Source organism: Stenella coeruleoalba (genome assembly GCF_951394435.1).
Source record: "Stenella coeruleoalba genome assembly, chromosome: 9".
NCBI classification, from domain to species: Eukaryota; Metazoa; Chordata; class Mammalia; order Artiodactyla; family Delphinidae; genus Stenella; species Stenella coeruleoalba.
The window spans coordinates 71,424,354-71,448,115 of record NC_137155.1 but is presented as its reverse complement, the minus strand read 5'-3'; the positions used below and the strand labels follow the sequence as shown (position 1 = coordinate 71,448,115).

The 23,762-nt window shown below is 35.7% G+C and overlaps 1 protein-coding gene across 17 annotated transcripts in view; it reads left to right on the top strand.

The window, feature by feature from the left end:
* Positions 1-23,762, top strand: part of LOC307192094 (uncharacterized protein) — an 868,937-nt gene that overhangs the window by 327,025 nt on the left and 518,150 nt on the right. For 16 of the 17 annotated variants that reach the window (XM_079932629.1, XM_079932628.1, XM_079932642.1 and 13 more), the window contains one exon: positions 11,096-11,207. The exons of the other annotated variant lie outside the window; for it this stretch is intronic. The gene's annotated coding sequence lies outside the window, so the exon portion shown is untranslated. The remainder of the gene's footprint in view (positions 1-11,095; positions 11,208-23,762) is intronic. 17 annotated transcript variants of the gene reach the window in all.

Genomic DNA, 23,762 nt, shown 5'->3' with positions numbered 1-23,762 from the left:
TACACGTATCCTTTCAAACCATGTTTTTCTCCAGATATATGCCCAGGAGTGGGATTCCTGGATAATATGGTAGCTCTATTTTTAGTTTTTAAAGGAACCTCCATACTGTTATCTGTAGTGGCTTTACCAATTTACATTCCCACCAACAGTGTAGGAGGATTCCCTTTTCTCCGTACCCTCTCCAGCATTTATTGTTTGTAGACTTTTTGATGATAGCCATTCTGACTGGTGTTAGGTGATACCTCACTGTAATTTTGATTTGCATTTCTCTAATAATTAGCGATGTTGAGCATCTTTTCATGTGCCTCTTGGCCATCTGTATGTCTTCTTTGGAGAAATGTCTATTTAGGTCTTCTGCCCATTTTTTGATGGGGTTGTTTGTTTTTTTGATATTGAGCTTCATGAGCTGTTTGTAAATTTTGGAGATTAATCCCTTGTTGGTCGCATCATTTGCAAATATTTTCTCCCATTCTGTGAGTTGTTTTTTCGGTTTCTTTATGGTTACCGTTGTTGTGGAAAAGCTTTTGGGTTTAATTAAGTCCCACTTGTTTATTTTTGTTTTTATTTCCATTAGTCTAGGAGATAGATCGAAAAAGATATTGCTGCAATTTATGTCAAAGAGTGTTCTATGTTTTCCTCTGAGAGTTTCATAGTGTCTGGCCTTACATTTAGGTTTTTAATCCATTTTGAGTTTATTTTTGTGTATGGTGTTAAAGAATGTTCTAATTTCATTTTTTTTTTTACATGTAGCTGTCCTGTTTTCCCAGCACCATTTATTGAAGAGACTGTCTTTTCTCCATTATATAGTCTTATCTCCTTTGTCATAGATTAATTGACCATAGCTGCATGGTTTATTTCTGAGCTTTCTATCCTGTTCCATTGATTTATATTTCTGTTTTTGTTGCAGTACTATACTGTTTTGATGACTATAGCTTTGTAATATAGTCTGAAGTCAGGAAGCCTGATTCCTTCAGCTCTGTTTTTCTTTCTCAAGATTGCTTTGGCTATTTGGGGTCTTTTGTGTTTCCATACAAATTGTAAAGTTTTTTGTGCTAGTGCTATGGAAAATTCCCTTGGTAATTTGATAGGGATTGCATTGAATCTGTAGATTGCCTTGGGTAGTATAATCATTTTGACAATATTGATTCTTCCAATCCAAGAACATGGTATATCTTTCCATCTGTTTGTGTCATCTTTGATTTCTTTCATCAACATCTTATAGTTTTCGGTGTACAGGTCTTTTGCCTCCTTAGTTATGTTTATTCCTAGGTATTTTTTTCTTTTTGATGCAGTGGTAAATGAGACTGTTTCTTTAATTTCTCTTTCTGATCTTTCATTGTTAGTGTATAGAAATGCAACAGATTTCTGTGTATTAATGTTGTTTCCTGCAACTTTACTGAATTCATTAATGAGCTCTCATAGTTTTCTGGTAGCATCTTTAGAATTTTCTGTGTATAGTATCATGTCATCTGCAAACAATGACAGTTTTTCTTCTTCTTTTCTACTTTGAATCCCTTTTGTTTCTTTTTCTTCTCTGATTGCCTTGGCTAGGACTTCCAAAACTATGTTGAATAATAGTGGTGAGAGTGGACATCCTTGTCTGGTTCCTGATCTTAGAGGAAATGCTTTTAGCTTTTCACCAGTGAATATGATGTTAGCTGTAGGTTTGTCATATATGGCTTTTATTATGTTGACGTATATTCCCTCCATGCCCACTTTCTGGAGAGTTTTTTTAATCATAAATAGGTGTTGAATTTTGTCAAAAGCTTTTCCCACAACTACTGAGTTGATCATATGGTTTTTATTATTCAATTTTTTTGATGTGGTGTATCACACTGATTGATTTGTGCATATTGAAAAATCCTTGCATCCCTGGGATAAATCCCACTTGATTATGATGCTAAGCTTCCTTGTCAGTGAGGGCTGGCCAAATGATGGAGTTTTAACTGAGGAATGTGAGCAGCAGTGATGTGTGTCATTTTCAGGTGAGGCCCAGAAGATCTGTCTACATGAATTCCTCCGTGGTTTTCTGGAAACTCCTTTGACACTATTTGAGAATGCATATTGAAGATGGCAGAGAAACCATCAGCCTGAGTCCCTAGATGAAAATTTTGGGAGGGTCCATTGCCTCATCCTCCCACTTGCCAACCTGAACAGATACTGGAATGTTATGTAAACATGAAATAAGCTTTGGTTGCATTCAGCCATTGCATGTTGGGTCTGTTTATTACTGCAACATGTGTTACACTAAAGTACTTTAGGTGATGTGCTCAGTATTTCTCATCTAAATACAATTTTACCTTATAAGTAGATTATTATATTAAACGAGAACATAGCTACACAGTGGCTCAAGGAATAGCAGTTCAAAGAATAAGTGTTCAAGCAATAGTAGTTACCCATAATAGTATGATCCTAGGTCACAAGGAATTCTTAATAACTCACTTGTGTAACACCTAGCTGCAAAATGAAAATCTTTTAGTCACTTGGAGTGTTCACAGGCTTCTGAACTAAACTTCAAGGATCAATCTGAATGGATAGTGCCCTATAAAACTTTTCTTTAGTACATGTAGTTGAAAGTTTTTATTCCTGTTTTCTCTAATAGAACTTCCAGGTATTTTTATTAACCTATATGGTAGGCAGAGTTCTAAGTTGGCCTTCAATGACCTCACTTCCTTGAATTCCTATCCATGGGCAATTACCTTCTCCTTGAGTGGGAGCTGCATCTAGTGACTTGCTTCTAACCAATAGAATACAACAAAAGTAATGGGATTTCACTTCCACGATCAGGTTACAAAAGCTTACGACTTCCATCTTGCTAGCACACTCCCTTTGTTCTCTTATTTGACTTTCAAACTCAGCAGAAGCAAGCTGCCATGGCAGAGAGCCCCATACCCCAAGGAATTAATTGAGGATATGCTGTGACCAAAACCAGCAGGGAACTGAGGCCCTCAGTCCAACCACGTCTGAGGAATTGAATTTTGCCAAAAAGGCCAAGTGAATGTGGAAGTGGGTCTTTCCCCAGTTGAGGCTTCAGGTGAAACTGGAGAACCTGGCCTGATCCCTTGGTTGTGAGAGAGTGTAAGGCAGAGGATCCACTTAAGCGCTACCCAGATTCCTGATCCCCAGAAACTGAGTGATAATAAATGTGTATTGAAGCTGCTAAATTTAGGGGTAATTTCTTATGCAGCAATAGATAACTAATACACATGGGATATTAACAGGCCTCTGGACTAAATTTCATGGATCAGTCAAAATGGCTTGTCTCTCAGATAATTTTCCTCAACACATACAGTTGAGATGATCATCTCTTCAGTTTTGTTTTCCCCCAGAGAAAGTATATGGGTATTTATATATGACATTTTAATGTGTATTATAACATTTTTCATGCCAGTTTGTTATTAGAACATAGGCCTCTTGAAGGGAATGATGATATGTCGCCCATTGTCTTTGTGTCTTCTATGGTTTTGGTGCAACGTGTAGTTGGTATTCAGTGAATAACATAAATGCTAAAATAATGCTGTATCTACTATTTTGGAAATATACATTTATAACTTATTTAGATACTCCACATTTCCTTTTCAAATGAAAAGTACCTCATTTCTCTCAAATTATGGACAGAGTATTTTTCTTTCGCAATTAAATTTATTTTCAAATATATTCTAGGATTATCAACCATAGATTTATACAATTATCTTTAGCATATTTTTCTAGAAAAATAATTTATTCATAGAACTTTTTCTTACTTAGATTCAACAGAGAATTTTTAAAAACATGATTCAAATTTACTAACTGAAGGCAATTTCTTTTTTCCCCATAGTAACAATATAAAAAGCTTTATGATATAGATATACATTTTATCAAAGCATGTAGAAATATATTTAAGGATCTAGCAATTCAGTATCATCAATGTAAACTAAAAGTGAAACCTTTTAAAAATTATGGTATTTCTATAGAAATAACCAAAGGTAGTAAATAATAGAATGTATGTGTACCTGTGTTTGTATATGTCATACATATTTATGAATATTTATAAGATATGTAGGATGAGTTAGAAAAATTAAAATCTCATTTCTAATAAAGGGACTCTTTTTTTATATTTGCTTTACATTTTATGCTAACTTTTATTGAAACATTTTTAAATCATTCATTTTAGTATCCATTTTTTGTCCAATTATAATCTTTTATCACTTAATACTAGGGGATAAGAAGCCTTTTAAGCACGTAAAAACGGTGACATTTTGATGGAATTCAGTTGAGCAATAATTTAATCAAATAATATATTTCCTTTTAAAAATACTATTAAAGAAAATATTGGGCTTCCCTGGTGGCACAGTGGTGGAGAGTCTGCCTGCCGATGCAGGGGACATGGGTTCGTGCCCCGGGCCGGGAAGATCCCATATGCCTAGGAGCGGCTGGGCCCGTGAGCCATGGCCGCTGAGCCTGCGCGTCCGGAGCCTGTGCTCAGCAACGGGAGAGGCCACAACAGTGAGAGCCCGCGTACCACACACACAGAGAAAATATCACACAAATTGGACAGAATAGAGAGAAAAATGTCATCTTAAATCATCTGTCCCACCTTTCAGGTAACTGTGTATAATTCTACAATTATACACGTGTTGATATATACTTGAAATACATACAATATGGAAAGAATAAATTTATCAGTACATTATGACAATTATTTTATGGGAGATATTCATACTCTTTCTATAGATAGAAGAAAGTCTGTATAGATGCTAAAGCAAGGAATTTATAAAAGAAAAGGCTAGAAATCATACTTCCAAATGAATGATATTCTTCTTTATATTAATTCCCTTAGGAAAGTTCATTTATAGGAATCTTAGCATATTCCGACATAGATGAGTATATGCGTTGCAGTGATGCTGCCACTGTTCAAAACAGTTTTGGAATACTTATTTTGGTATTATGTGAGAGCCATTCAGTAAGCACTATAAGACATTAGATCCTCTTTTGTGATTAACCAAACATACTCATCATTGATAAAATTTTGCCAGGATTTAGGCATTAACATAAAAGTGCCATAGGTTCTTAAGGCAATTTCAGAAGATAAGTTAAAAACCTTTATTGAACAGTGGTGTAGTTGTTGAAATAAAGTCTACAGCCTTCCAAGACAGTTGCTTCACAGAAGATACAATTGCTTTTTTGATTGTATACATATCAGTATGTTTGCTTAAAACATTCTGACAATATTTTTCCAAGTCTGCTTGCTTGTGTATGATGGATGCATATAGGCATAAATATGTTTATTTAGTTACTTCACAGATCAGTTCTATCATGTTCTCTCCAATACTTGTCTGAATACTAAATCTGAATATTAATAATAGAAATCATTAGCACAGATTTGAATATAAAACATTCAAAAATAAAATCATTTAAAATTATCCCTGTCACTAGAGGAACAGAAAGTAATCTTTAAACGAAGTGTCATTAGAAGGCAATAAAGAAGAGAGAAAATTTAATATCTTATCTATTGCATTTTTAGAGATGAGAAGATATGACCTAGGGGAGTTAAATGATTTGCACAGAGAAAATAAAATCTTCCAGATGTGGAGGACATCAAAGGGACATGATCTCTTGGACCACAGGAATAGCAGCTAAGTCACTTAGGTTTCTATTAGATGACATAAAAAGGGCAAAAATCAATGCTATCATTTTGGGACTTACGTATGCCAAATTATCCAAGGATATTGACTTTGTTAGTGTTTTGATGTTTAGAATATTTCACTATATTTAGCACATAGAAGAACTAGCACAAAATGAAAGACACTAAATGCTTACTCTTCACATTCTAATTGCTGCAGCCTTTTTTTTCCAAGCATCAGTCATTGTATACCTGGGCAGTCTGAGCTGACAGCCTTGTCACCAGGCTTTCCTTCTCCAGTGCATTCTAAAGAAAACAGTAAGGTGTTCTTTCTTTTAATGAAAAATTCTAAGAATCTAACTTTTCCATTTTCTAGTGATATTCGGCTACTCCTCTCAGAACAAATAAATATGAAGGGGTATTATTTATGTAACAGGGATTCCAAACATATTTTAATTACCTTTTGGATTGCCCTAATCACACATTCTTTCCTTTTCCTGTAAACCACTTTTAATTGACTGGGAACAGAACCAATAACTCAAAGCTTATTAGCAAATATAAACAAGCAATAGCACTAAATGAGGACCCACAGGATGGCATCCAGTGAGGGTAATAATTGCAGTATTGGCTCATGTTCATTTGGGCCCTTGCAGCAAAGGCTAACCAGTAATACATTATACAGGGAGCAGGGTAGAATGTATGTTGTTCTAGATGGGGTTCCTTCCCTTCATTTCCTTTTCTGTTTCTTCTTTTTCCTATGCTTCTCTTCCATTTTTTTCTTCTATACATGCAACCTATATTTTCCAGCCCTAGTCAGCCTAAAGTACAGTCAAAAGACACAATTTAAATAATAAGAAAATTATCATTGCTATACATTTTTTTCAACGGAACCCTTGGAATGCCAGCCGTCTCTAGGTTCCTTCCTCCATCGGTAATGCTTTCAACATTATAAGAGGTTGTATCTTAGTTACTAAAGGCACAAACCCTACAGCCAGCTGCCTGAGTTAGTCTAGTTCCAATCCTTAGTAGATGTGCACCTTCTAAACCTCTCTGTGTCCCAGTCTCATTATATATAAAATGATAAAATCTTAATAATAATAAAAACAATCCTACATCATAGAATTATTGTGAGGATGAGTTAATGCACATAAAGCACTTAGTATCATGCTTATGACAGAGTAAGAACCAAAAAATATTAGCAGTTGTTATTATTGTTGACATTTTTTCTGTGTACCTACACATTCTGAGGATGTTTCAAGCTTCCTTCTATTAGCTGTGTGTCTCTCTCTTTATTTTGGACTATATCTCTTTTATACCTTTTGTTTAACTTAATATTTCAGTTTCTTGAACTCCGCATGCAGCATGATCCCCACTGTTACATCCCATTCAGATTCCCCCCTGACATCTCACCAACTAGGATTTAGCTAATGAGCTTCAACTTGTTTCTTCTTTCAAAGTAGTTTCTTCTTCTATTTGGGGCACTGCACAGTGCTTCAGGAATTAAAACTGAGTTGTGACTCTAATATGCTTAGTTATTGTCTCTGTCATGAGATCTTTAAGATGTTCACATAGATAGCTTAGTGGGACAGGTGTCTAAATACCTGATTTCCCATTTTGAATAAGCTGACTACTGCTGAGACCTTTAAAACAAAAAACAAGTAGAAGATATACATATGCAAAATCCAGATCTACTGACACCTCCTTCAATAAGTTGCTTTTTGTATCTCATATTTCTACTCATGAATAAATTATATACAATTATCAGGTCATTTCATTCTTCATATGAAAAATAGATTTAAATTTCTCCACATGTGTTTGGCACAGTACATGTCTCAAAGTATAATACTTCCAGTTTTAGTGCCAACTTCACTCCGTGTTTTCGAACTTCAAGAATCCATCCCAGCTGGGCAATAACAACTGGTTCTTTCTCACAGAAGTTTTGTGAGAGTTAAGTACATTAAGGTATATAAAACCTCTATTATATTGCTACTAGAACTCTTCAGAATGTCATTTCAGAAGTTCAAGATCTCAATATGGCAAAAAATATTTTGGAATGAAGGTTTGAAAATTCACATTCATAGGATTTTAAACAGTTACAACCTGTTAAATTTGTAGTGAATTTCCCTAATTACAGTTTGGATTATTACAGATTATTCAGATTATTACAGAAAGTGAAAGAGATACTCAAATAATAGTGTTTACATACAAGTTATATTTTTAAAAAAATACTTAACTTTCTTCACTTTCGCTTTCACTGTGGAGCTTTGACCCTTGAAAAATATTTTTCAAAGACGTGACAATGAGTTGTTTTTCTGACCCTTATAAATTTATTTTATTATTACGATCTCTAGCTTATCTGCCATCCATACATATGCAATGGCATGAGCTCACATTCAAACATAGAACTGTGCTATTGTTCTGTACTATTATTAGCTACAATGACAAATTTTATAACTGCAACATTTGTCGATTTTTTTTCCTATCTCTGTCCAACATAAATTACTTTCTCTTGCTAATAGTCTAAGAGTATTACAACACAAGTTTTGAAGAACCCTGGTTCTACTTCCTATATCCCTGATTCTGTGGTATAACAATTATATTTTCTTTTTTTAAAAAAAAGCCTTTCTGGGAAAATGAAAACACTTATGAATGATAATACACCTTCCTATTTGTAAAACAAACCTTGAAACTCTCTAAAGCCTGTAGTTCTACCGATTACTAGATCACAGTTACACTTTGTCAAGACTAAATGTCTCACATCCTTGCTGGAAGAGAGGAAGACCCTAGTATTACAATATATTTGAACAAGAAGGTGCTAACTTTGCATTATTTTTCATTCTTCGTCCTGTCTTTGTCAGGAGCATGGATCCATGCTATGCTCTTCTCTATTCTGGTTGCCACCTTTGTCATGCGAATGAGACACCAGAATCAGAACGTTTCCTGTGAGATATGCATGCTTTCCTGCTTTCACCTCTCAGGATGTTGTTTTTAGTTAGGTTAGAGCCCCTGAATCCCTTAGAGCATCACTCAACATTCACCATTCATGCAAGGTGTCCTTCTTGCTTGTATTCACTGTAAAACTATTTGATGTCTTGGTCAGTTTTGCAGCCCTTCTATTTCTCAAACACACCCCTGAAAAAAACTGTTATTGTTTTTTTATTATTATCAGGTCAATCAAATGTATGTTACAATTTGTGGTATACAGAAACATACACATGGCTTAATTATTTTTTTAACTACCCGTCACTTACAAATATTTCAGTATTCCAATTACACATAGGAATATACAAATAGTAGCGGCTATGCTTTTAGAAGTGATGGTGAGATGGGCATTTAAAAGGAACTCATTCCCTTGAAGATGTATTTATTTTGTATTTAGAAAATTTCTACTTTAAAATTTTCACTTTGCTTGGAGGCATATTTTTAGATTACTCTTAAATTTGCCTCTCATCCAGGCTAAGATATAAATACTGTATTGTATTTTTAGACCATGCTTCTGTCACACATGTAAAATGAAACCTGCTGATATATCCAAGTAACCACTTATTTTTTCCAAATGTTAGGATATATGGAACCAACATGATAAACATCTGTATGCAGTTGCATTTCTCAGTATAGACAGAATTTCATACCCACGCAGGGTAAGGGAAGAGGACATGATAAACGTGTGAAATCCTTTTGAATTTGAAAAGTGTACATATAAGAAGGCAAAGAACCATATGAATCTAATCAATGATACAGCTTCCTATATTGTGTGTGTGAGAAGTATTTTCTGAGTAACTTGTCTTGAGTTTTAGTCTCTCTATTTTTTTCTTCGAAAGAAATTAACCTAAAATTGAATTACACGTGATCTTTTTCTGGGATTAAAAACAATATGATTGTTATCCATTTGGGCCAGATTAGTAAGAAAAACAGAAACCACATTGTTTCAACAGAAAGATTATGATGTAGGTAATTGGTGATCTAACTCTGGCCAACTAGGAAGCAACTAGTCACTCACTGGCAGTGAAAAAACCCCTAGAGTCTTGGCCACTGGACTAGCCCCTCCACTCAGCCCTTGTACTAGGTTGTCTCCCCTGTAGTATTTGTTGTATTGTCACCTTCCACCACGATCATGGTGGCGGCATCCATGGCAGCTCTGTTGGTTCACTCTCAACTCAGGGTATTCTGTAACCCCTTTCCTCTGGGTTAGTCAGATAAGTGATTCCCTTCATACCTCATAGAAGCCAAGAGAAGCTTAGGTGCACGTAAGTCCTTCTTACGCCTAACCATGATGGGTGCATAGTTTTCCAACATGCATCTCCTAATGGGTGTGAAATCATCCTATTAAAAAGTCTCCATTTAGATTCCCAAATATGATTATGGAACAAGTTCCTCACTGCCATTTCAAGCCACTTCAATCAAATTCACCTCCTACCTCTGGGCGTCTGTCTAGAGAGAGGAGATCAAGACATGCATTCTACTGGCAGCCTCACTTATCTGCTGTCTTCTTTGTCATTGAAATCCCTCAAGACTCCGAGGGGCAGGCTTCTGTTTTGCTCTGGACCTCTCTATGTTGAACTCTATGATGTAGCTCACCAGGTCTGTAGGTCAATATGTTCAATGTGATGTGTGCAAGCCAGTATTTAGGAAAGTATTTATTCCTAGATAAAGCTTTGTTTTAAATATAGTTATCTGTCTTTAAAACAGAAAAATATCCTATTATGAAGATCAGAAACTTTATTTTTCTCTAATATTTCTGCCCTAAAGATCCTAATTCATGTCTCCCAGCCCATAATAAGTAGAAGTCTTATTGTGGCTAGAACAAATATTATGTATAAGAAAATGGAAAGAAAAGAAAAAGCCACATTGTTATATTTCGTGTTTCCAAAAAAACAAGCTCTGATAAGAGAAGTGCCAGATGAATAGAGCCAGGAGCCCACATAAACACTTCCAACTCCATCATCTGCTCACTTCCACTGCGTGCTAGGATAGCCCAGGGAAGTGGGAATAGCCACCTTCTGATTTTGTTACCTCACAGGATTGAAGTGGTTGAGATTTGAGACACAGTGTCCTTGTGCCTCAAGACTCAAGGATGAATATCTTTGGCAGAACTTGCCGGCTGGTGAGTTGTGAAGTCATCCTCATACCGGAAGTTATTTTTGAAAGGTAGTTCTGTAACTCAGTGGAGGCAGCTGATCCTTTAGTCTAGCTTGTATCAGAAGGTCAGAGCCCTTTCATAGCAGTTTTGCTAATAGCTGGTGTTGAGTTTAGCTGAGAGGTCTTCATATCCCAGGTGGCCTGAGGTTCCAGTCTTACTCTCATGGCCTACCAGGTCATTCATTCAGTTCAAGATCACAGTTTCCCCAAATGCGGGGCAGCCAGTCTTCCCGGGGTCAGGGCTAGTTCTGGAGATTGGCTCCAGAAAAACTGTCCAGCTTTTGTGCAGAGCCACCAACAGTGGTGTCCGAAAGCTACTCAAAGCATAACTCCATTGCTACTTTGCTTCCCCAGGACAATAGAGCTTGCTACCAAGATATTTAATCATCTGAGGGAGAAGCCAAGAGAAGCTTAGGTGAATAACTACTCAAATTATTCTTCCAAGAAGAGGAAAGATCACCTGAAGGTAATTTGCTTTTTTTTTTTTTTTACAGTTACATAGCTAGGGGAGACCATTATATCGGTTTTTGTCAGAGTAAAAAAAAGTAGCCTTTCTTCCTAAAAGCTATGCATTTGAAATTTATGCGTTTGTCTGTGTGGTTAGTGGATTAATGTCTGTTCTGTACTAGCTTTAAACTCCACTAGTACAGCTGCCTGGTCTCTTTGCTTCTCACCGTGGCCCCGGTGCCTAACACAGAACCTGACACAGAAATGGGCTAACAAATATTTGTGGAATTAACAAAGGAGTAAGTCTACTCCAGGAGAATGTTTTTCGCTTGCTATATTGTGAAGTATTTGGTACCATCTCTAGCTAAAGAAAGGAAGAAAAAACATCAAGCTAATCCCTATTGGAGTACTCCTCAATCTGAGATAGCTTCCTAAAAGCAGAAAGCTATTTAAGACAGATTGATTCAACCTGTGAATAAATACTTTAGGAAATAACATGACTTAGGCCTACTTTTTAAATCAAATAGACCCATCAGTATTTATCATTTATTTGACCCATCAAATTGTGTTCTCCAAAATATTGGTTCTCTAGGATTTTGCTAGGTAATATGTGGAAAAATGAGAGTCAAATGGGTTTAGAACCAATGGGACGAACAGGTTCCTTTATTGAAGTACTTTATTGAAGTACTTTTATTGAAGTACTTTTTCAGGTTCCTTTATTGAAGTTCCTTTATTGAATACTTCCTGTTGAGGAAGTATTATACTCTGGAATATAGTATGCTGGTATCTCAAACTTATTTGACCAGGGAATTTTATTAATATTAGTAACTTTCCTAATACTTATTATGTTCCATGTTGAAATATTAGATTCAAAAACATTTAAAATTTCAGGGCTTCCCTGGTGGCGCAGTGGTTGCGAGTCCGCCTGCCGATGCAGGGGACACGGGTTTGTGCCCCGGTCTGGGGGGATCCCACATGCCACGGAGCGGCTGGGCCCGTGGGCCATGGCCTCTGGGCCTGCGCGTCCGGAGCCTGTGCTCCGCAGCGGGAGAGGCCATAGCAGTGAGAGGCCTGCGTACCACAAAAAAAAAAAAAAAAAAAAAAAAAAAATTAAAATTTCAAACCTAAACTCCAGAAAATATTGTAAAGCAATTGGTTATGATGATGTGATAGCAATTTGTACATTTTTAGGAATTTCATAACATTAAGTCTTATTTTCAATCAGATTGTGACCAAAGAGTAATTATGTTTTATGCATCACTGCTATAAACATCCTAGTGCTTTCTAGTACTTCGCACATAGCAAGTGTCCAATAAATATTTGCTTAATAAAGGATGGAATGAGAACTATATCATACTAGAGTGTTTGCTATATTGAATGTAATAATTATTCTGAATTAGCAATACTTTTTGGCAATCGGAGACTATTAATGCATGCCAATGGAAATATGTGTTGTTAAAAGTCAAAAAAAATTATCAAATCAGGAAAAAAATACATGTGCACATTTTTTCTACAGAAAAGAGTAGATAGAATAAATTTATTATACCAAAATATACTGACAAGTATCAATTTTAAAAAATCAGTGTATAAAAGAATGATGTCACAAAATTTTGATAAAGAAGTAGAATAGGGCTCTCTGGAGATTCTACACTGTCTTGATTTACATAAATCAGATTCTTATAAGTAGTAGTATATTTTCCTATGGAATAATTTAGGGGATTTGGCTTTCTAGTTTTTGTTCAGTTCTATGGAGTTCACCACAGTGATGCAGCTCTGTTTGATGACTGGCAAAAGTTCAGAGATTAGGTTGTTACATTCCTTAGATTAGACCCAGGAGCCACCCATAGCTGGTTAGGAAAATATACCTGCACAACACTGGGCTAGACCACAGCGATGACTATAACTTCCCAATAATCAGTATCTAAAGTGGAGTCAGGAAATGTTAACAAGAGGTTACTAATTATTTTTATAAGCTTGTCCTTCAAAATTTGGGAATACATGTAAACATCCCTAATTTGACTTCATTAGCAGCAACAGGCTCCTAACCATAGGTGTCGGAAGATTTAGTAGGAAGGCCATTCGTAAGCTACTGATATTTTCATTTGGGGGATTGTACTAAGCAAAGAAGATCCCAAGTAACCAATCTTGCCTCAGTGAGTTGCTGAGGACAAATGTGGCTATATTTAAATGCTAAAGTGTATAATGTGCTACGCAAATAAATAAACTCTTAAAAAAATTAATTCATCTAGACAGTTCTTGGATATATTATATTTTTAAGCTATATATTATATTCTGTGGGGAAAGGGTAATTTATCTGATCTGTTATTTTTCCTTTTGCCTGAGGGACATCTAAGGATTCGACCCTTGCTTTACTCCTCCTTGAAACATAAACATGGGGAATATTTTAGTGTGTGCCAGATGCAAGATAAATAAGAGTCCTGCTGAGGTTGATGTATAATGAATTATGCACCTATACTTGGGGTGTCTGGACTGTTTATTGAATAACCTGTAAATGATGAGTAGTCAGCTGCATCAGAGATGAGATTTAGTTCCATACCTCTAAGAGGATTATGAGTCTAGCAAGGTAGAAAAGCTGGTGGGACCCTGAAGCTGATGGCTTCCATGAGCCAAGGTGGTCCATATCAATTAGACTTCATCCCCTGTGATCATGTACATCCCAACTTGGAGAAATTGTGTCATTCAGCGGCTATTTCTGGGAGTCATGAGCCTCTGCTCTGTGTTTCCTGTGCATGCCAGGTTGTCTATCCTGCGTGCTTTCTTAGAAACTGTGTAAAGTCTATTTACAGAGTGAAGCCTATTTTGTCTGTGAGTTTAATGGACACTGAAAGCCCAAGACCACTGTTGTTGGTCAAGCAAAGTGAGTATTGTTCTGTGAAAAAGATCTGAAATATGTTTATTTAAAACCTTCCATTTAAAGATTTAGCTGAACTACTAATATTCTAGGGTTTGATAAAGAAGAGTATATAACATTCATGTATTAGTTTCCTACGGCTCTTGTAACAAATTGGGTCATTTAAAACAGCAAAATTTTATTTTGTTCTGTTCTGGAGGCCAGAAATCCAAAATCAAGAAGTTGACAGGGCCATGCTCCCCCTTAAGGCTTTAGAGGAGGATCCTTCCTTGTTTATTCCTATCTTTTGTGGGGCAATCCTTAGCATTCTTTGGTTTGTAGATGCATTCCTCCAACTTCTGTCTCTTTCTTCACATGGCATTCTTCTGTGGGTGTGTTGTCTGTGTTCAAATTTCCCTTTTCTTACAAGGACACAAATCCCTGGATTATGGTGAGCCTAGTCTTCATATGATCTCATCTTAACTTGATCACATCTGCAAAGACTCCATTTCTAAATATGGTCCAATTCATAGGTTCCAGGGGTTAGGACTTAAGCACAATTCAATCCATAATAATTCATCATACAGTGGATTTCAGTCACAACCCTTTTAACATTGTTCTTGTCTTTGATTGCTTGATGCATTTATTCATTGAAAAATATTTATTGAGCTGAGTACTTTTCTAGGTGCTTGTAACAAAGCAGCAAATAAAACAGACATGTGCCCTTAACCTACATGGAACTTGGATTCTAATGAGGGTAGACAGGAATTATATAAATAACTAAACATAGAATTTTTCAGATAGTGATAAGTATTAGAGAAAATAGTAAAGCAAAGCAGAAAGGCCAAGGCATGCCAGATAGAGCTTGCTATTTTATATAGAGTGATTGGAGAAGTCTCCACCAAGGAGACACTCTGAATGAGGTAGGAAATCATGAGAGTTATGAGCAGAGGAATGACAAGATTTGAATTATGTTTTAATAGGATCATGAGGCTTTTATTAGAATAGAGTGCAGGAGGACACAGAGATTATAATTAGTAGAAGACAAGTACCCTACCCTATGCTACTGTGAAAGTGGGAAAGGAGCAGGCAGGAAGTTATGGGAATTGATTATCTAATAGATGATAATGGCTTTGAACAAGCTAGTAATGGAGGTGATGAAAAGTGGTGGGATTCTGATAATGTTCAAAGGATTGAGACAAAAGGATTTCCTAATGGAGAGGATAGCTATAAGATTTTTGAGCTGTTCAACTCGAAGTATGGAGTTGCCATTCACTAAGATGACAAGGCTGTAGGAGCCAACTATGTGTGTGTATGTTTGTGCGTGTGTGTGCACATGCGTGCGAGAGAGAGAAGGTATGTACGTTTTCAGTTTTTGACATGCTAGTTTTAAGATGAGTATTAGAAAACATAGTGGAGATATTAAGTAAGGTGTTGGATACACAAATCTAGAGTTCAAGCGAAGGGTGAGAACCAGAGGTATACATTTTTAAGTCATAGTAAAATTAAATTGTATTTAAAGCCATAAAGCTAGATAAAAACACTTACCCTGATATATCATTTGACAAGTTCTACAGTGTTTGCAAAAGTTACATCAATACGTAAGGCATTTCTTTCTCTTAACCTTGAGATAATATTTTCTCAATAAATAGGCCTTTATGCTCTGGAGCTATTTACTAAAGCTGATTGCAGGAGGAGGTATATTTTATAGGAGGTATTAAAATAGACTAGCCAGTTAACTTTGGATGAATTGCTTTTACCCAGTTAAGCAATGACATGAACTAGCTGACTTATTGAGCCCTAATCCACCTCTGTTATTCCAGTCATGAACTTTTTTGTAATACAAATTTTCCTCTGCTGTATCGTCAGGGTATTTGCCAACAAAAAGTGGGATGTCAGGTTTCTTTCCCATCTTTATTGGACATTCATTTTCATACAGAGATATGACGTTAAAAAGCATTAACTCTTTGTTCCGTAATGTTTTCAGTATAATTAAAAGATAGGCTTTGTACGATTCATTTGCACTGCTTCCCCACCTGTTCTCAATGCTGAAATCCTTGTATGACCTTCTTTTTTATTAAATACACTTTGAATGTTATCCATGATTTTCTTCACCAAGGCCAAATTCTCCATGAACTATCTTGTGATAAATAAAGAATATAAGTGTTAACCCATTTCCCATAGTTTAGCGTGTTTTCTTGGTAGTCACCATGATTTTTAAAGGCTATTTTTTTTTTTTTTTTTTGCGGTACGCGGGCCTCTCACTGCTGTGGCCTCTCCCGTTGCGGAGCACAGGCTCTGGACACGCAGGCTCGGCGGCCATGGCTCACGAGCCCAGCCGCTCCGCGGCATGTGGGATCTTCCCGGACTGGGGCACGAACCCGCATCCCCTGCATCGGCAGGCGCACTCTCAACCACTGCGCCACCAGGGAAGCCCCAAGGCTATTTTTACTATCTTTTTCCTTAATAGAAAATAATGAAGGGAACATCTTCAAATTTGAATTTGGTTAAGGAAAGTAGGCATACCCTCGGTAGATAATTGCACTCTGAGAAAGAATTTAAAATATAAGTATCTACACAGTGTTGATCACTGTGTAATAAGGTCTCTGTCCTTAAATTTCACTTTTTGCCTTTAACTCTGCTTAATAAAATATATGAAGCAAAAAAAGTCTAGATTTCCTTAAATAAAAACACAGTTTTCATGTTTCAATCTTTATATACTTTTTTCAGTTAATCATAGTTGCAAATGGAATCTAGAAATGTAAACAAATGTGATCATCTGGTACTGAACTATGTTGATATTCAGGATAACATTGCCTATCAAATCTATATTCAAATAGGAAAATCTCATCACATTAAAGTATTACTTACATATTCATATACTCATTCCTTGAGGCAAAGACTCCAGCCTTACTTTACAGATGGATCTAGCAATAAAACATAAAAACAAACACAAGGAAAGGAATTGACGCAACACATAACAACTACTAACATACATCATTTCTCTTTACTTCTCAAAAACTCCTACATATTGTATCTTCAAAAATGTTCTTGGAACCTAAGAAGTCAGGATAATTATGAAAAAACTAAATAATGATAAAATAAAAATAACAGTTAAATAGTAGTAAAATAATCACATTTTTTAAACCTCAAAGGTTTTAAACACTAAAGAATTCTAAACATCCTTGAGTTGTCTTCTATGTATAGTGTTTGATGATCGCCAAAATGCCATCAGAATATTATTAGAAAAACATTACTATGGCTACATTAAAGATTTCTTATTCTTCTAAGTGTCATGTTCCCCATTATTTCACTATTATTAATAGTCTCTCTCTTCTTAGTCATTAAAATAAAAGGTGTACTTCAGAAGACACCTATTCTAAGAAAAGTAAGATGAAAAACATGGAAAAATTGTAAATAAAAAGGTGAGAAGGAGAAGATAGAAAGTGATTGGTAATAATAACTGGAATTGGAAGAATGAAAAAGAATAGAAAGGCTAAAAAAAGGAATCTTGAAATTGAGATTGAAGTCCCCTCTCCCTCACAGTAGTGTATGCCAGCAAAATCCGTAGCATCTCATTTCCTTAAGGACTTAATCCTGGTCTTCCTAGAGAAAATGTTTTCTAGACATTCAGTTTTGCTTTTATCTCCCTTTTGCAGGCATTTGATGTGCTTTTTATGCTGTTTATGCTGTTGAACTTAGCCATGTTTTGTAGTAGAATGCAGAATGCCAGGCTGGTAAAGAATCTGTTACATTTCCAGGACATCTTGATTTTCATGAGCTTCAGAACATTTCCAAGTAGTTGATTTTTACAACATCGTATGATAAGACTTTTAAACAGTACCTTGTATTTGTATTAGCACGTGCTGCTTACTGCACGGTGAGCTGGGAGGCACTGGGTCTTACGCCCACTAACTGCTGATAGTATCTGATGCCTCGTGCTCGTCCTTGAAATTCTCTCGGACTCAGGGTCCTGAAGAATCTACTAGCCTTTTATGTGTTTATTTCTAAAATTATTTTAACTCTTTGAAGTAAAATAATATATACAGTCTATTATAAAAGTCAAATTGTGCTAAAAGGCTTAGGACAGTAATAACAGAAAGGCAGCCCCCTGCACTCTTCTGCTGGTCCTGCTTCCCAGAGACAATCACTTTCTTCTTTTGGGCCTAATATCTAGTGTTTAAGTCCTTATCTCTAACTTATATGTGTAGATTGCTATTTCTCATTTATTTATTTATTTGGAATATATTAGACATATAGTGTCAGGTTAAGGTGTACAACATGCTGATTTGATACATTGATATATTGTACTGTTTCGGTCATTTACATATTGTAATATGATTGCCCTATGATATTTCTTAATAAATCAATTTTAAAATAGTTTGCTCCCCATAAAGGATATAAGAATTTTAGTTTTTTATACTTCTTTCTTCTCCCATCCTTCAAATGAAGTTCTGTTTCAATTTTTATATACCCTTTAAAAATATTTTTATTTTGAAATTATTTTAGATTTGTACAAGAGTTACAAATGTAGTTTAATTCCTGTACACATATAGCCTTCACCCAGCTTTTCCCCTAATGTTTGTATCTTACATAACCATAGTTAAGCCTAAGAAATTAACATTGGTACAATACTGTTAAACTACAGACTTTATTCAGATTTCACCAGTTTCTGCATTTATGTCTTTTTTCTGTTCCAAGATCCAATTGAGGGTATCACATTGCATTTAGTTGTCACGTGGCCTTAATCTCCTCTGGTTTGTGACATTTTTCTTAGTGTTCCTTGTTTTTCATGACCCTAATACTTTTGGAAAATACAGATCACCCACCTTATAGAATGTCCCTCAATTAGTATTGTCTGATGCTTCCTCATGATTATACTGAGGGAAGTTACCTCAGTATAAAATTAGTGGATGAAACTTTAAGGAGGAATGGGATATTTGCGTAGCTTCATATTATCTTCACCCAGTGAATTTAGCAAATGTTCATAAATTATTTGACACTCCTCTCTGGAGGAGGTAGAGCTCCATTCTACTCCCATTGAGTATGAGCTGAATTTAGTAATTCACTGCTAATAAATAGAACATGGAAAGCAAAAAGCTAGTAACTTTACAGTGCAGAAATCTGGCAGGTACCCCCTTAAAATTAAATGATCAAAGTTAACATCCCCACTAGTAAGTCATGCTGACATCAAATTCTCCCTGTTATGGTATTATGAGAAGGGCTCAGGACCTAAGGGGAATGTTAAAGAAATAGAGGTGTTTTCTAATTTAAAAGATTCTATGATTTCCATGAAGACTGTATGCACAGGCTTTTTTTTTTTAAGATCGAGAATCATAGACAATGTTTTATCCAAAGTCAGTTTTAAGACATTCAGGGTTACCAGGGCTCAAAGAAGGTAGGAACACAAATAATAAACAAATCCTTTTCCTAGTTTACTCAACCTTCACTGAAACTCTTTTGGTTCTAGTGGTGATAATAACTTGTCTAAGAGACTTCAGTGGCCTTTGTGCATGCAGTGTAGTTTTAAGATTGTATGTTAATATATGCATATGTGTGTTAATCTAGCTGGAAGTGTTTGTTTTTAGTTTAGTGAAAACAGTTCAAAATCATATGATTATGATTCAAAATCATACATAAAGATCAATTCCAAAGACGTTCATAACTAAAAAATAAGTTCAGACATAGGACATGTAACTTGGTTTATTTTACAAAAGTTCTACCTTGGTGTTTCCGTTGTAGGAGCTTGAGGTTCCCTGCTAAAAGAGAAGGCCTTGCTCGAAACTGAGCAAGGTGCACACTTGATAAAAATAAGACAGTTACTCACAGATCTAAACACTTGGTCCATGGCCCGGATGCCATGCTGATTGTTAAGGCCCAGAGAGTCTACTATTTCTTATGTATCTGCAGACTCTTGTGTTTTATTTATTCTGGTTGGGATATGGATTATAGAACCCTTTCAATGTGTGTTACTTTGAAATGAGATTAGCATAATAGACTAGATTTTACAACCTTTCATTTTCAAGCCCATCTTGCAGGTTCAGAAACTAAGAAGTGTTGACAAAGGGCTGATGATGATTGCACTTGTGTGATCAGAAAGGGTTCCCAGGACCTTGCCCACTCCAAGGAGAGATCATCCTTTTACAGATCTTATGTAAACGAAGAAAAAAAAGTTGTAAGCAGGGAGGGACAAACAGAGAGGAGAGACATTTCCGAGATGTACTTAAAGTTTTTTTTTTATTCCGTGTTTAAGTGCTTGCTTATGAGGGAGCTTTTATGTCCACTCCCATAACAATATGCATTATGACTTCTGTGTTGCTCCCCAGTTTGCCTGCACAAATAATCTCATATCATGATAAATAGATGAGGAAGAACACTATGAGAGATCATCATATATTAATCATTTCAGTTATTTAATGAAGGTAAAGTGGAAGTTAGTCTTTGAATGCATCGCTACAATCTCTGACTCCCACAGTGACCCTCGTCTGGTGATGAGGAATCCTGAGCATGCCAGCCTCTTATGGGCAGGACAGTCATTTTTTTCTTGCTTCATAAGAATGAAGACTTTTAAATTTATTAGAGGAGAAGAATTTTTGTGTTCAACCAGAATGAATTGTTTACAATTAATGCTTGGTAATTAATCCATACACATTTTCCTCATATGCCCTAAAATACATTGTACTAGGTTATGAAAAGGTAGTTTTTGTCCTTCAGGCATCAAGTCTCTATAAGCTGCCTCTTGGCCTTAGAGAAAGCACTGTAAATGGAATAGGGAGTCTCCTCGTTTAATTTGATACATCAGGTCATCATCAAAATATTTAGTTCCTGATCTTCCCACACAGAAGGTGACTAAAGGTTAATAAGAACGCAAGTGGAAAATAATTAAGCATGAAAATATATACAATAAAATGCAAAACAAATCAGAATAAGTAAAGTTTAGTGTGACTATTAGGTTAAGATGTCTTGATATTCACTCCAATCATAAAATGTTTTTTTTTCTCCTTTGAAGGACAGAAGAAGCCTGATACATACAGTGCAACTATACTTACTGATACATCTAGGAAATAATTTAAAGAAAAAACGATGAAAACAGTAATTTCTTCAAAAATTCCATTGCCTTTACCTATGGGCGATGTCATAGGCAGATAATATTTGCTGTCATTTTCATCATATTTCTCTTTTTAAATTATTTTCTACATACCTTTTTTTTTAATTTAGGACTAGGTCATCTATAAGTTCAAGGAATCAAATACAATGGTCAAAATAGAAATTTACTTCTTTTTTGCATGAAATAAGTCTAGAGATAGGTGATCCAGTGTGTGCAGGGCAGCTTCATGAAATACTTGAGGATCCAGACGCTAGTGTGCATTTTACCATCATCTTCAGCTTCTGGCTTCTGCTTTCTAGGTCTCAGTTTGGCTCGTTAAGTTCCAGACTTCTGAATTACGCTGCATTCCAGCCAGCAGGAAAGAGGAAGGCAGACAGCTGGGGGAGGGCATGACTCCTCCCTTAAGAAAAATTTGAAGAAAATTTTTCAGTGAGTTGTATAGGTCAAAATGTATTCATCCCTAATTATTGTAAGAGGGGGCTGGGTCTTTTAGTCTTTTAGCTGTGGTCCAGCTAAAAATCAGGCATTGCTATTATCAAGGAGGAAAAGGAGAGCAGATACTGAGGGACAGTTTATGCTCTCTAACATGCTAAGGGTATTAGTGTGACGGAGAGGATATTTTGTGGTAAGAAAAATGTGTTTATGTAGAATTTACACTTGTTGCAAGACAACGTTCAGGTGACTGTTTATATTATGCTACAGTCTATGAGGGTAAGATAAATGAAATTTACAAGATATGCGTAGACAGCAGTACTGATTTTATCTAAAATTATGAAATCAAATCAATATCTATACATATTCAGATAAACTAAAAGTAGATTAAAAGTAGATTAAAAACATATCAGCTCCCTTAATTTTTCTGCAAATTATAATCTCCTGGAATAGTTTTCCCACCAGTGCCAACCTTGAACGCTGAGAATCTTGAAAAATAATTAAGTTTTAGATGAAATTCAGATTGAAGGTGTGTCTCACCTGAGAACAAAATAATTCTAGTTTCAAACTATTCTTAGAAGGAAACAATAAAGAAGTGTCATCCATAAAAGAATGTGTCATTTTGTTTCTTTTGTGAAGTTTCTTGGACATCAAACAGGTTTTTCTGAGCATTCCGAATAATTGAGTATAGATTAATAAAAACATATGAGTTAAATTGCCCTCAAAGTGCAGAGGCTTAAAAAAGAGACAAAACTGAGCAAAAGAGATATGAGATTTGTCTAAAGCCAAAATGTTTTTTACATGCTCCCTATGGGAAGTATGCCGCTTTGCTTCATCTACTCCCTCATGCTTGCACTCATATCAGACGTTTATGGAGCACCTTTGATTAGCTGGGCTCTTTTCTAGGAACTGGGGACTACAGCTAGGGAGACTTGGGATTTATAATCTGGCAGGAGGAGAGAGCCTAAATAAGTAATTAACTGCAGTTGTAATTAATTACAAAAGAGACATGTAGGGTGCAAAGAGAGCATATGAAAATATATAGCAATGTAAAACATTTAGGAAAGAAAAAAAAACACGGATTAGGAATGCTATGAAGTTAATGAAATCAGTATATTTACAATCACGAGATCGTTGTAGACTTTATGGTTAGGCTGAAGAAACTGTATGAAAAATGAAAATAATAAACTAACAACATTTGCAAGAGTGAAAAAGTTAAACCTGGGTTTCCCCAATCAGTTGCGTCAATCAAGATGTCTTTATGTCTAACTTATAAGGGGAATATTTGGAAAGCAGAAGGACTACAGAGGAATAATCTCCTAAAACCCTATCCCTCTCCTTGATCGATAATGCCACAACAAACTATTTATTTAACTCTGCAGCACAGTCGAAATCATTTTTTTTTCTCTTTGTAAGACTCAAATATAAGTTTCTCAGGAAGTATGCAGACAATATTTTACTTTGGTAATCAATGCAATAAGGAGAAATTACTACTTCGACAGTTGATCAAGCATCAATCAAAGTTATATACTCAATTCGTAAGTGGAATAAAAGTGATGGCCGTTAAGGAGACAGGGTATAGGGAAGGAAGGGCTGTACAGTGTTCCATGGGCTGCTAAATTACCAAGACAAAGGCTGAGATAATATTCAGCTTTACATTTATAACAGCTCATCAAAAATGTAACATTTTGTTGAAATTGATCTCAGGTTAATTAAAATAAATAGGATTAAAAATTTGTTACAAAATGCATTTTCCTCCTTTGGTATTAAATACAATCTATGTTTTCTTTGTTTCTCTCCCATTCTCCACATTTATTTGTCATTATTACTAGACCCTACTGTGGTAATACATCAAGGTAATAGTGTTCTGATAAGAATGTACCTGGGATAATTTGTCAGCTTTTGCTTCAGAGACTGGAATACTTTAAACATAGAAGTCAATTGTAATAATTGATGCTGCCCTATTTGACACAAATAAAAGACTCATATAATGACACCGTGGTAAAATAGAAAGGAGATTGAGCACTGGACATGAAACAAGAGCTGGAGTGGAAGTAGAAGAATCCTCAGAGTTGTGGAAGAAACTAGAAAATTGCCTCAAGGTCAGAGAAGATGCCCTCTGTAAAGCCAGTCTCAGACTATGAATGCCATGTGTGTGGGGGGAGGAGAGAAGAGTGTTACAG